This window comes from Mustela lutreola, chromosome 1 (genome assembly GCF_030435805.1).
Source record: "Mustela lutreola isolate mMusLut2 chromosome 1, mMusLut2.pri, whole genome shotgun sequence".
Classification (NCBI taxonomy): Eukaryota; Metazoa; Chordata; class Mammalia; order Carnivora; family Mustelidae; genus Mustela; species Mustela lutreola.
In genome coordinates this window covers 119,335,438-119,348,327 of record NC_081290.1, presented here as the reverse complement: position 1 = coordinate 119,348,327, position 12,890 = coordinate 119,335,438, and the positions used below count along the sequence as shown (strand labels likewise).

At 43.7% G+C, this 12,890-nt stretch overlaps 1 long non-coding RNA gene across 1 annotated transcript; it reads right to left on the bottom strand.

The window, feature by feature from the left end:
* Nucleotides 1-334: 334 nt before the first annotated feature.
* On the bottom strand, nt 335-10,592 carry LOC131830697 (uncharacterized). Its single transcript, XR_009353312.1, has 2 exons — nt 7,815-10,592; nt 335-2,754 (listed from the first exon to the last, which is right to left on the bottom strand). It is a non-coding gene; the product is annotated as an uncharacterized LOC131830697 (long non-coding RNA).
* Nucleotides 10,593-12,890: the final 2,298 nt, after the last annotated feature.

The following is a 12,890-nucleotide window of genomic DNA, read 5'->3' as shown; positions in this document are numbered from 1 at the left end:
AACTTTAAGTCGGGAATTCTCTCATGACTTTGGCTTTAAGCTTTGGCATTAGGAATTCCTCTCACATTTCTTTGATCCCTAAAAGCAGATTTAGCATCAGAGAAGTATCAGAGTGGAAAGATGTTCCAGACAACACCTAAGAAACCTCCTAAATTTTTATCTTCTTACATTATCATTGTGTCTGATTTTAAGCACCATGGTCACACTTTCTCAGCTGTGCCAGCACAACTTCCTTGTCGCGGCCGGTGTGACGACACGAGCAGGGTCGAGAGGGTAAGAGAAGGGAGCGAGAATAAGACTTGTAAAGAAATGAGGACAGGAGGGACACAGTGGATGATGTCCAAGCCAATTTTATTCAAGGTTGTAAGGCATTGTACAGTTAACAGAAAAAATTATAAGGAAGTATCTATTTTCGGTTGATTGTTCATACGCACGTAGCATTCACATTAAAGCCCTTAAGCTTTGATGAAACCCATTTCCCAAGCGCTGGTAGCAAATCTTCTGACGCCAGTAATTTTGTCTACTTAGCTAATCTTTAACTAGCAATTCGTGAGTTTACAATGGTGCAATTTATAATCCGTGCAAGTACCAGGTAATCTTGTAACAGTTAAATGTACAACCCAGTCTGGCCTCTTAATACATGCAGGCAGTCACATCAGCGAGTCTTAGGGTCCATAGCTCAGGCTCTTTCTCAAGCGCAACTCAACTGATACTCAGGAGGCATGAATCAGGGCCTGGTTTGATCCCTGGCCTCTAGCTGGGTCCGTGGCTGCCAACATCTCCCCCATTCTTTGTTTTTAGATCTAGGAAATACATTTGAGCCTTCATACGAAACCTGTGCTGTCTTGCACGGATTTGTACAATGCACCAAATCAAAATGAAAGTAAACAAAACAATAAAAAGTCCAATAAAGAGCCAGAATGAATATTTCACTAAATTCCTGGGATTAAACCCATGTAGGCTACTTAAAATATGTGATACTACTTCAGCAGGACTAAGTCCAAATGAGACTGGCTGATGCTTGAAATATCCTTTTACAGGTCTGCTATATCAAGGCTAACATTGGTATGATACCATATTCCCTGAAGATGTCTTTTTACTCGGTCCCATGTAATATTATTTGCCTTTAACGAAGTTACACAGATAAGACCATGACAGACCAAGAACATTTGAGTTTTGAGAATAGACAATTGGCTTCCTAAATATTCTATTGCTTCTTCTAACCCATCTAAGCGGCTAAGAATTTTCTTATCAATATGTTCTTGTGTAGCTAAGGCATATGAGACATTTTTTGCAAAATTGTTTACATGTTCGGCAGTATGAACACTTTGGGACAGAGCTACTGAGGGCTACTGTAGCCGTAGCTATAAGGGCTACTAACGCAGCTATTCCAGCTATCAATAAGCCTAAAAAGCGCTTGATCCGTTTAAGTTGTAGCTGCATTTCAAGAGCAAATTGATAACCATAATTAGCATACCATGGTCCTTCTACTTCTACAGGCAGTAGCATATATGGGGGCTGCATATTACAAACACTATTGTAGGACTAGTACTCGGTAAAGGCAATGTTACAAGTCAACAGTTAGTCAATACACAATTGTTACATCAGATGTTGTAGAAGTGTTTCCCTGAAAAGGAGGTTGAATTTATGGTTCCTGAACCTACTACTAACAAGAAAGGCCTTGGGACGCACGCCCGTAAGGTTAAATTGATGTTCAGAGTGGGGATGTAGCCATTCCTAGTTACTTGCACCCCAAGAGGTCCCATAGTAGTAACTAACTTCCACAGTTCTGAATGGAACATTCCTCCGGCAGTAGAGAAGATTCCACCTGGGATAGTTACATTATGCATTGGCAGATTAGGTGGAAAGGCGGTATCTCGCAGTTCTTCTCTAGTCTTCCTTGACCAATCCGTAATGGAGAAATCAGGAACGCCTTGAGGAGAAATGATCATAGGCCTTTTTTTGAGAGACAAGTCATCCAAATAGGGCCTGGGTAGGAATAATTCAACCGCTGAGGGCAATAGGGGTAACCAGGAGGGCGCATACCTTTCAGAGGCATATTAGGAGTCTTATTTCCCACGACTCCATAAACAATCCATTTTTCCACCCCTATCACAGGATTAGACCCATTAACCCCACTTACTATATCTCTTACAAGATAAGTAACTATATGGGACCTAGACTGCACTATCACATGTCCCTTGATGAGGTCATAGCCAGAAAAGGGCAGCTGGAAGCATATGGGTACTTGAGCCCTAAGCCTGTCCAATTAATAAAATGTTCTGCAGATTCTATACCATCAGCACTACTTCCCTCAAGATAACTAGTGCCATTAGTACGCACCCAAGAAGTGGGATCATCCCAAGTGACAGGCCTTATAGTGGGTGGATTAGGCAAATATGCCTAATGAACGGTGGCCTCACTATGAGGGAGGCCAACCATAGCTAATAATGTTAATACTGTAGTGATCAATGCTTCATTGGGTTGGGTTTGATTTGCTATTTCCAGGGCCTGGTTCAGGAGAACCCTTATCAGGCCCTGGTTGTAGTGGGGAGACGTCTTCTCCTTCCTCATCTGCCTTGGCCATTCAGCGTGAGGCGAGCCATGCTCTGGTGGAGAGGCGAGGATTTGGCACCACCTTTCTGGAAGCCAGCACGGGGTATCTTCATCCTGAGAGAAAACACAGACAAACCGCGCCCTCTGCGGAGGACAGGATCAGGACCCTTCCAAGTGCCTGTCAGGGGGTCTTTCCACCTAGTATAAGGGAGAGGAGAGAAATCTGGATGCCAAAAGTATTCAGCTGCTGTGCGACCTTCATCAACACTCAAAAAATTTAAAAAATAAAAAGTTGGGGTGCATGGGTGGCTCAGTGGGTTAAGCCGCTGCCTTCGGCTCAGGTCATGATCTCAGAGTCCTGGGATCGAGTCCCGCATCGGGCTCTCTGCTCAGCGGAGAGCCTGCTTCCCTCTCTCTCTCTCTGCCTGCCTCTCCGTCTACTTGTGATTTTTCTCTGTCAAATAAATAAATAGAATCTTAAAAAAAAAAGTTAAAGTTAAATGCATATGAGGAGAATATTTCACTGTTCCCTATAGTATCTCCCCCTCTTTTAATTTTTTGAGGTAAAATTTGAGGATTCCATTAACTCTTTTAACAATAGCTTGTCCTTGGGAATTATAAGGGATCCCCAATGAATGTGTAATTTGAAAAATTTGGCAGAATTTTTGAAAGGCCTTAGAAGCATATGCAGAGTATTGTCCATTTTAATGGCTTTAGGAGTTTCCATTTGGGAGAAGGCAGAAAAGAGGTGATTTTACACATTTACAAAAGCTTCTCCTGAGTGTGCAGTAGTGTGCACAAATCCTGAAAAGGTGTCTATAGAGACATGTATATATTTTAAACGGCCAAAAGCAGGAAAAAGCATTACATCCATTTACCTTAAGTGATTAGCCATCAATCCTCTGGGTTTTACCGAATATGTGGGTAATGGATAATGGATTGGACAGGCAGGATAGCTTTTGACTATTTGATGAGTCTTTTCTCTGGTTATTTGAAACTGTCGGGGTAGGGCTGATGCATTCTGATGAAATTTAGTGTGACTTTGTATAGTCATTTGTTTATTAGTGACATCAATTACATATGCATGAGTAATCGTATCCGTGATATCATTGCCTTTAGATAAAGGACCTGGTAATTTAGTATGGGCCCGTATATGGGAAATAAAGATCGGAGTTTGTCTTGATCTCAGAAGTTGCTGAATGTTAGAAAACAAGTGATATAATTCCTCATAATTGGTAAGCATATAAGCCTGTGGCAGAGAGGGGACGGCTCGCGCCACATAATGGCTGTCTGTGTATAGATTGCACGGTTCAGAATACATCTGCAGAACTAATTGAACAGTTTTTAACTTAGTTCTTCGTACTGATTTAGTAGGGTAGTATCCTTGGTAAAAAGTCTCTGTGTATGGAGATTTTTTATAAATTCCTTTATGTCCAGTTTTAACAAACTTGGCCCAGTTATTTACACAAGTTCAGTAAGAACAGTGAGTGTGATCATATAGATCTTTTAGAATCTGCTTTGCTGGAACTTTTTATAAGGAATTTGTAGGTTGAGCTTTTAATAGCCTCTCCAGGCCAGAAGTTAAGGCATGTATTTGCCATCAGGCATGTTTGTAATATCTGTTGATTTGGGCGAATTTTTCTTTTTGAGGTTCTCAAAATATCCTGTCAGGAAGTGATATTTTTTACTCACCTGGTGAGGTTGCTGGGAACTCTGTAAGCAAGGTATCAGGCCAACAGTTTCAAAGGGCTTTATGGCTCCAGGTTTTATAAAGTCACCTTAGTTTTTTTTGTTTGTTTGTTTTTGGTTTTGGTTTTTTTTTAGGTTGTCTGGTCATATCTTAGTCTTTCTCAAATATGACATTTCAGTCAAAGCCTTGGTAAAATAGCCCATGTTTCTAATGGTGTCCTGTTACAAGGAGGGCAAATTTTTATTGAACTTAGGCAAATGACTGATTGCCATGGAAGAAAGATACTTATTGAGATCTTTTGGTTTCAGAGGGTTCAGATAGAGAGAAAAGTTGAATGCTCTGATTTGTTTGCAAATAAATATTTTTACATTTTTGTAAGTCACAGATATCTTAAGAAAAAATATATATATATCCCTAGTCTGGAAGAATAAACATTAGAGAACCAGCAATGTTTAAAATAAGACAAAACATTAAGAGATGTAACACTATAATCTTTTAGTTTATTTAGTTCCATGTTACTAAATCTGGTGAATGCAGTTTTAGTTAGTTCTGGAAATTCTTACCCATTTCAGTTTTAGGATTTTCAAGTATATCAAATATATTTATTTGTCCTGAAAGTCTCCCATATGAATTTCCTCTAAGACAGAATTTATAAGAGAATTAAAACAATTACAAATGACAAAAACTCAGAATAGATATGGTTAAGTTACCAGGTGATGACCTTATCAAAACATTAAAACTTTAGGAAATGTATAGAACTCTTAGAGTAGTTACAGCACTTACCCAAATGCAATCCAAGGTTTATTATTGGTTTAGCAGTATTTACTGAGTAATTTAGTACACCAAGGGAAAGCCTTATGAGTCAAAGAGATCTCATTTAGGGACGCCTTGGTGGCTCAGTTGGTTGGACGACTGCCTTGGGCTCAGGTCATGATCCCGGAGTCCTGGGATCGAGTACCGCATCGGGCTCCCAGCTGCATGGGGAGTCTGCTTCTCCCTCTGACCTTCTCCTCACTCATGCTCTCTCTCACTGTCTCTCTCTCTCAAGTAAATAAATAAAATCTTAAAAAAAAAGAGATCTCATTTATAATTTAAATCTTGTCAACAATTGCTAAAACCTTAGAAAGTTTTAAAACACATGCCTAAATATAATTAGGGATGTTAAACACTTGATAAAACAAAACATAGAAACTGGGTTTTCTGGACAGGCAAAGAGAAAACCATAACAGATCAATTAACCTTAGAAAACTTTGTCCTTTTAAACACATACAGTCTTAAGATAGTGGGTTTACTGGGTTTCCCTCCCATTGTGTATGATGTCGCAGACAAAGGGAGGGGGATCTTTTAGATGCTGTCCTGTTCGCATCCCTCGTAGGAACTTAGGAGTGTCTTAGCTAATGTCTGTCCATATAAGCCCCAGACCAGGCTACTCCAGGGAGTAGATGATCCTTATGTCATATGATACCCCAGGAGACTCAGGGTGCAGCCCACTCAGACTCCATAGCCGAGGCAGTGGAGCCATACAGGCAGATTTACATAGTCAGGCACTTTTTAGATTCAGACAGGTTGGACACCCCCACTCTGGGTATTCCTGGCTAATGGGAGGTGATCAGTCTCCCCTTTCATTCTTTACGAATAAGAGTGAGTCTCTATGGTTACAGGCAATGGGGGATGGTAATGGGGTGTTTTCTCAGTCCCTCAAGGTCGGGCTGCTTTCCTAATCTCTCAAGGCCAAGTGGTCCTTTCACTTGGAAGTATAATCTATTTGGAGGTATGTTAGGAGAGTGTTAAATCACCTTGGGGGCTGTTTTTCTTTCTTTTTTATTTAAACAGGATCAGGCATCTGGTCTTTTTGTCCTTTTCTGAAGGTTTTCCTTCATAAACCTACAACCTTTTTTTCTTTTTTTCTTTTTTCTTTTGCATTCAGGTTTTGTCCCAAGCCATTTTCTTTTTTTAAACAACCATCTTATTTAGGACAAAATTATCTTTTATCTTTAATAAAATATATTTCCATTTTTTAAATATTTTTTACATATTGTTTAGTTTTCCATAGAGTTGCTTTCTTTATTTTTATCAGTCTTACAGTTAGCAGAATTTTATACTCTTTTTTTAAAAATTTTATTTATTTATTTGACAGACAGTGATTACAAGTAGGCGGACAGGCAAGCAGAGAGAGAGAGGAAGCAGGCTCCCTGCCGAGCAGAGAGCCCGATGCGGGGCTCGATGCGGGGCTCGATGCGGGGCTCGATGCGGGGCTCGATGCGGGGCTCGATCCCAGGGCTCCGGGATCATGACCTGAGCTGAAGGCAGAGGCTTTAAACCACTGAGCCACCCAGGCATCCCTTGTACTCTTAATCACTTAAGAAACACCTTAATCTCTAGTGAAGACTAAGTATTAACCAATTGTGAACTATTACAATAGAATTTTTTAGATGGCAAATTTATGAATCAGTTAAGTGTAAAACATGTTTACCAACAGATTTAAATTTTTTTTTCTGTAAGAAATCAAAAGTACAAGCCTATGTTTAGTAATTAATGATTTAGCATTTTATCCTGTTTGGTTAAGAGCTAGATGTCCATAATTTAAATCCATTTGTCATCCAACCAAAACTTTAAACTTTTAGGTTACTAAAGACTTGAAAGCTATTTTCAGCAATTACCCATTAAAACTTTGAGACAGACAATTAACCATCAGTTTAGTCTTTTCTTTGCTAACAGATTTTAACAAATAACACGAGCTTATTTGACCTTCAGTAAACTTTGATGGAATAAAAGCTTCACATTTACTGCTGTAATTTCAAAGACATGTCTATCTTAATTAAACCAACAAACTTAACTTAGTTCCAATACTGATTTACATTCCACCTGGGCCCACTCCACTTGGAACGAGGGAGGGGTTAAGCAGTCCAAGTCGGGCCAGAGAAGACAGGGAAACTTCCCCAAAACAAAGAGAGTTTCGGCAGCTGCTTGGGAATATTCCTTACAGTCTCTGTCTCGAGTTAGACTAGCCTCAGCTGGCTTCAGTTATAGCCATTAACACAGGAAATGAGTGAGGGAGAAGCCCCCCATGTCTATTAGGAGGAACAGAGAGAGATAAAGTCAGAGTCCCTTTTGCTATGCATCCAAACTTACAGTTCCTTCCTTTGGGAACCATGGGCACAATTCTGAAACGCTGTAGGAAAATTGCTGCAAGGCCTTTTTAGAGACCTTGGACCCTTTCTGCTTCATAAGGGCCTGCAAAGCGGTCATAAAGAAGACCATTTCCGGGGCACCTGGGTGGCTCAGTGGATTAAAGCCTCTGCCTTGGGCTCAGGTCATGATCCCAGGCTCCTCCGATCGAGCCCCACGTTGGGCTCTCTGCTTGGCGGGGAGACTGCTTCCCTCTCTCTCTCTGCCTGCCTCTCTGCCTACTTGTGATCTCTCTGTCAAATAAATAAATAAAATATTTTTTAAAAAAAGAAAAAAAAGAAGACCATTTCCATAGACTGCGACTTCCCCATATTATTGTACTCCTGTTGTGACCCTTGGAATCCGGGCTCCTCTTACCTGAATACCAGCAACCACTTACCTAAAAACTTGAGCTCCTCTTGTATGTGCTCAGGTCCCTGTTCGGGCACCACTTGTTGCAGCCGGTGCGACGACATGAGCAGGGTCGAGAGGGTAAGAGAAGGGAGTGAGAATAAGACTTGTAAAGAAATGAGGACAGGAGGGACACAGTGGATGATGTCCAAGCAGTGCCAATTTTATTCAAAGCTGTGAAGCATTATACAGTTAACAGAAACAATTATAAGGAAGTATCTATTTTCGGTTGATTGTTCATACACACGTTGCATTCACATGAAACCCCTTAGGCTTTGAGGAAACCCATTTCCCAAGCGCTGGTAGCGGATCTTCCGACGCCAGTAATTTTGTCTATTTAGCTAATCTTTAACTAGCAATTCGTGAGTTTACAATGGTGCAATTTATAATCCGTGCAAGTACTGGGTAATCTTGTAACAGTTAAATGTACAACTCAGTCTGGCCTCTTAATACATGCAGGCAGTCACATCAGCGAGTCTTAGGGTCCATAGCTCAGGCTCTTTCTCAAGCGCAACTCAACTGATACTCAGGAGGCATGAATCAGGGCCTGGTTTGATCCCTGGCCTCTAGCTGGGTCCATGGCTGCCTACACTTCCTAACATGGATTGAACAAGATCTTAAAACAACAGTGCTGGGCCCACCTAGACAATTTGGTTATTACTGAAGAAACTTGAGGACTTAATTCCTCTTAGCAACAATGTGATCTTTCTTCTTTTCATGAGTCATCTTTTGGGAAGGGTGTGCTCTCAAGTTTTAAAATAAGGCTCAGAAATGAAATAACTTCCTTATTTGAGTGATGTCATTCATCCATTCCAAACTTTTTTGAATGTCTACGATATGCCATACTATTGTTAGGATTATAGAGAAAGACCAAGTTCCTGCCCTGGAGGAATTCACAGTCTAAAGGTGAAGAAAGGAAGGAAACAACGTGTTATAATATTGGGTAGTAGGAGCCTCAAATGTAGCCAAGAATGCAGTGTAGGAGCTTGGTTAACTTTTGTCCCGGTCTCAGGGTGCTTTTATGTCCTTTCTTCTCCTAACACGTTTCCCATTATTCAAGTCTTCCTTGTTTTCCGCAAGCAGCTGTAGCATTTTCAGGTTCCTTATGAGTTTTTTTCCTCCATCTAATTACTAATATATACATACTTATTATTTCTGGAAAAAATTGACTTTGGGATGAGATAGGGCTGGATTTGAATCCCAAGCCAGCACACTCCCGTGACCTAGGAGACGTCCTCGTCAGCTCGGCATGATCTCGGGATCCCAGCTCCTCTCATTACAGTTAGGGAACCCGTCCATCCCTCAGTACTGCGCAGGTTGTGTAGAGAGAATCTGATTGGTTGTTGACTAGCTCAGGATCGGCTCTCCCAAGACGTCCAAACCGCGGAAAGCCTGTTGGTGCAAACACAGCCACCCAGGCCAACAGTTTTAACAAGTTATGAATCGGGCACGGTTCCCGGGAATGAGGGTTTGAACTGGACGGACACTCCCCTGGGATCCTGGACAAATCCCTCGTTCTTGGCAGCCTTATCTGCAAAGTGTGGTTACTACGTCGTGGATGCTGCGCTCTGCGACCACAACCTACCTTCAGGACTAAAGAAACTATTTCCCCACTAGGGGGAGCGCGGCCGGACCAAAGCCCTGGTCGGCCACCCTCTTCCGGGGGGAAAGGGAGAGCCACCGCGCCAACAGCGGCGCCCTCTGTCGGGAGAAAGTGTGCATCGCCTGATGCAAGAGCGGAAGTCAAGCGGGAGTGGGCGGGTCCGCGGGGCGCCGCGCGCCGGGGGTCCTTCCGCGTCAGAGTGGGCTCCCAGGCCGGGTTCTGTTTCAGTTGGGCGCGGTCGCGGCCGGGGAGAGGAAGGAAGGAAGGAACTGGGGAAGGAAATAAAGGAGAAGGGAGGAGGACAGAGGCAACTAGGTGTCTGGCAAATGCCAGGGGCATGAAGGAAGCGAGTCCCGGGGGAAGGGAGGGGCGCATTCCGGCGCTCTGAGAGCGCGCCCCCGCCCGCCGTCCTCGCGGTCCTGGGCGCTGGGTCCCCGCAGCCTGCCCCTCACCCCCTGGCGTCCGGTGTGGGTGGGGGGCAGAAACCGCGAGCCGCTGCTGCAGTCCCGCCTCGGCAGCCCCTCGGAGCCAGGCGCCGGAGTGCGCGCCGGACAAAGCGTTGTGGAGAACCGGCCTCTGGATGCCTGGGTCGGGTTAGGACACCGACCCCCTGGGGATTTTAAAAAGGCTGAGGGGTTTTACAGGAAAATACAGGATCTGGGCCTTTTCTGTAGGAATCTGGTGCGAGCTGCCAGCCTTGCTCATCAAGTCTTCAGGGCGGTCTCGTAAGGACCTCTTTTATTTTTTTATTTTAGCCTGAGGCTTCCATTGAGGTTAAACAAGAGCGTTGTTGTTTAACCCTTCTGCTCCCCTTCCCCAGGGGACTTAAAAACAAGTTCCGGAAACCAGCTCCAGGTAACAAAGCCCAAGTACAAGGGTGGGTAGGCCAGGTGGGGGTATTCAATCTGGGGGTGCATACTGCCTCCTAGCTACCGAGGTGATGGGCTAGTTTCCGTGGCTACTGTGGGGTGGATTGTAATTCAGTTAGCCACCTGTGTGTGGCCGGGCCCAACCACATGGCCTTTGCTCTATCAGAGTTAGTCTGGAAAGCAGGGAGGGGTCGTCCTCTGTAAGGGGCGACCCTCACTGGTCTGTTTGACTCTTGGTCTGATTCTTGACGCTTGGCGCGAAATAAAGCTTTGCTTGACCTTCGCTTTGAATCCGTCTGGCTCCTTTAATCACGGACCCATTATTGGGATACCCATTTTGGGGGGAAACCTAACAGTCTCAACGGCCGGCGCTGGGAAGGACACCTCAACCTCATTTCTAAGTATATATACTTCAAGCCCGCCAGACGGCAACACTGACACCAAGTTTGTGGAACAAAGGATTCTACAGGAAAACTGGGGAAGGGGAGGGGGAGGCTCAAGAATGAGGAAGAAAAAAGGTGTTCAAAGTCAAGTCTTACTGCAGCATTAGTGTGTATATCTTCATTTCCATCCATTTTTGCGTTTCTATGGCGGTTTCGAAAGGTCTTGGAGGAGTGCAGTGAATGTGGGAAAGACTTCCTTTAAAGGTTTAACTTCTTTCAGAGTCAGAAAGTCCACACTGCGGGGGGCGCGGGGGCGAAGGGTCTGCCGTGGCTCAGGCAATCTGCTCTGATCTGGAATTGAGCCCACCTCAGGCTCCCTGCTCAGCGGGAAGTGTGCATCTCTCCCTCTCTTCCTTCTGCCCCAACCCCTAGCTTTCTCCTGTAAGGACCTAGTTTACATTTTTATTTTAGCCAGAGGCTTCCATTGAGGTTAAACAAGAACTTTGTTGTTTAACCCTTAAACTGTCCCTGCTCCCCTTCCTCCAGGGGACTTAAAAACAAGTCCTGGAAACCAGCTCCAGGTGTGGAGGCCAAGAAAAACAAGGCTGTACCCACCTCCAAGTCTAGCTCTGACATAAGTACAACCATCTTGACAAAGCAAAAGCTGGCACCCTGCACTGTAAGAGTGGGTTAGCATAAGAATGGCCATCCTGAAGGCCGGCATAGGTGATTTGAGATAAGAGGAACTAGCTAAAATCTGAAAGAAAAAAAAAACACCTTAATCATATATCACCAGGGCAGTTAGATAGTGGCTCCATGGGGACCAAATGTTAAAGAAAAACAAATAGTTAACTTGCAGAGATCACAATCCTGCAAGACAGGAGTCTCCCTTGGTTTACCAAAGTCCTGGTGATTTACAACAAAAAGGCCATCTTTTCAATGGCCCAATTTCCAGAGACAAATGGCTCAGTTCCTCAAGGCCTAAGGTCGCCCTCCCCACCCTAAAACTGAAGGAGGCTGAGGCAGAAGGAAATGTAAGTAAAGTTAAATTTCTTCTAAACCTAAATCTCACTTAACCGCCAGGGTGACGCCAGGGTGGCAAAAAGTTAAAGTTTAAACTGTCGAAGTGGGGCGCAAGATATGTATGTAGCTATGAAAAAGTGCCTTGAAAATGCTATATAAACCCGGGGTGCCTGGGTGGCTCAGTGGGTTAAAGCCTCTGCCTTCGGCTGAGTCATGATCCCAGGGTCCTGGGATTGAGCCCTGAGTCAAGCTGCCTGATGGGCGGGAAGGCTGCTTCTCCCTCTCCCATTTCCCCTGCTTGTGTTCCCTCTCTTGCTGTGTCTGTCTCTGTCAAATAAGTAAAAATCTAAAAAAAAAATTTTTTTTTGAAAAATAAGTAAATAAAAAGTAAAATAAAGCCCACACTGGGAAAAATCCTTATAAATGCAACTAGTGTGGAAAATTCTTCACTCTTGTCTCCATTTTCCTTCAACACTGGATTCACATTGAGGCAAAGCCTTGTTAAGTGTAGCAAATGTGGGGAATTCTTTGGCCAAAGCTCCAACTTTATTGTACAGAAGAGTTCACACTGGAGAAAGGCATTGTGAGTGCAGAGTATATGGGAAACCCTGCACTAGTGATTGTGACTTCATTCAACACAGAAGAGGCCACATGGGAGAAAGCCCTCATGAGTGCAGAGAATGTGGGAAATTCTTTAGAGCCCAATTAGCTCAGTACCAAAAAATTCATACCAGAGAAAGATCTCACCAGTGCAACAAATATGAGGAAGCTTTCAGCTAAAGGTTTAACCTCATTCAGCACCCGAATTCCCCACCACACAGGAAGGCATCTTGTGCTGGGCAAACACAGGGAAGTCTTCAGCCAATGATCTGCTCTGGTTCAGCACTAAAAACTTCACAAAGCAAGGGCAGACATCTTGCAGGGGGTGGCTCAGTTGGTTGTGCTTCCGGCTCCTGGTTTCAGCAAGAATCATAATCTCAGGGTCCTCAGACCAAGGATGGGCTCTGCACTCAGCAGAGGAGTCTGCTTGAGCATTTTCTCTCTCCCTCTGCCACTCCCCCCACTCAGGCAGCACACAGTCTCTCAAATAAATAAATCTTAAAAACAAACAAACTTCACAAAGCAGATAAGCTTTAAGAGTGCAGTAAATTTGAGAAAGCCTTCAGCTGATTCATTTCCTGGGCACA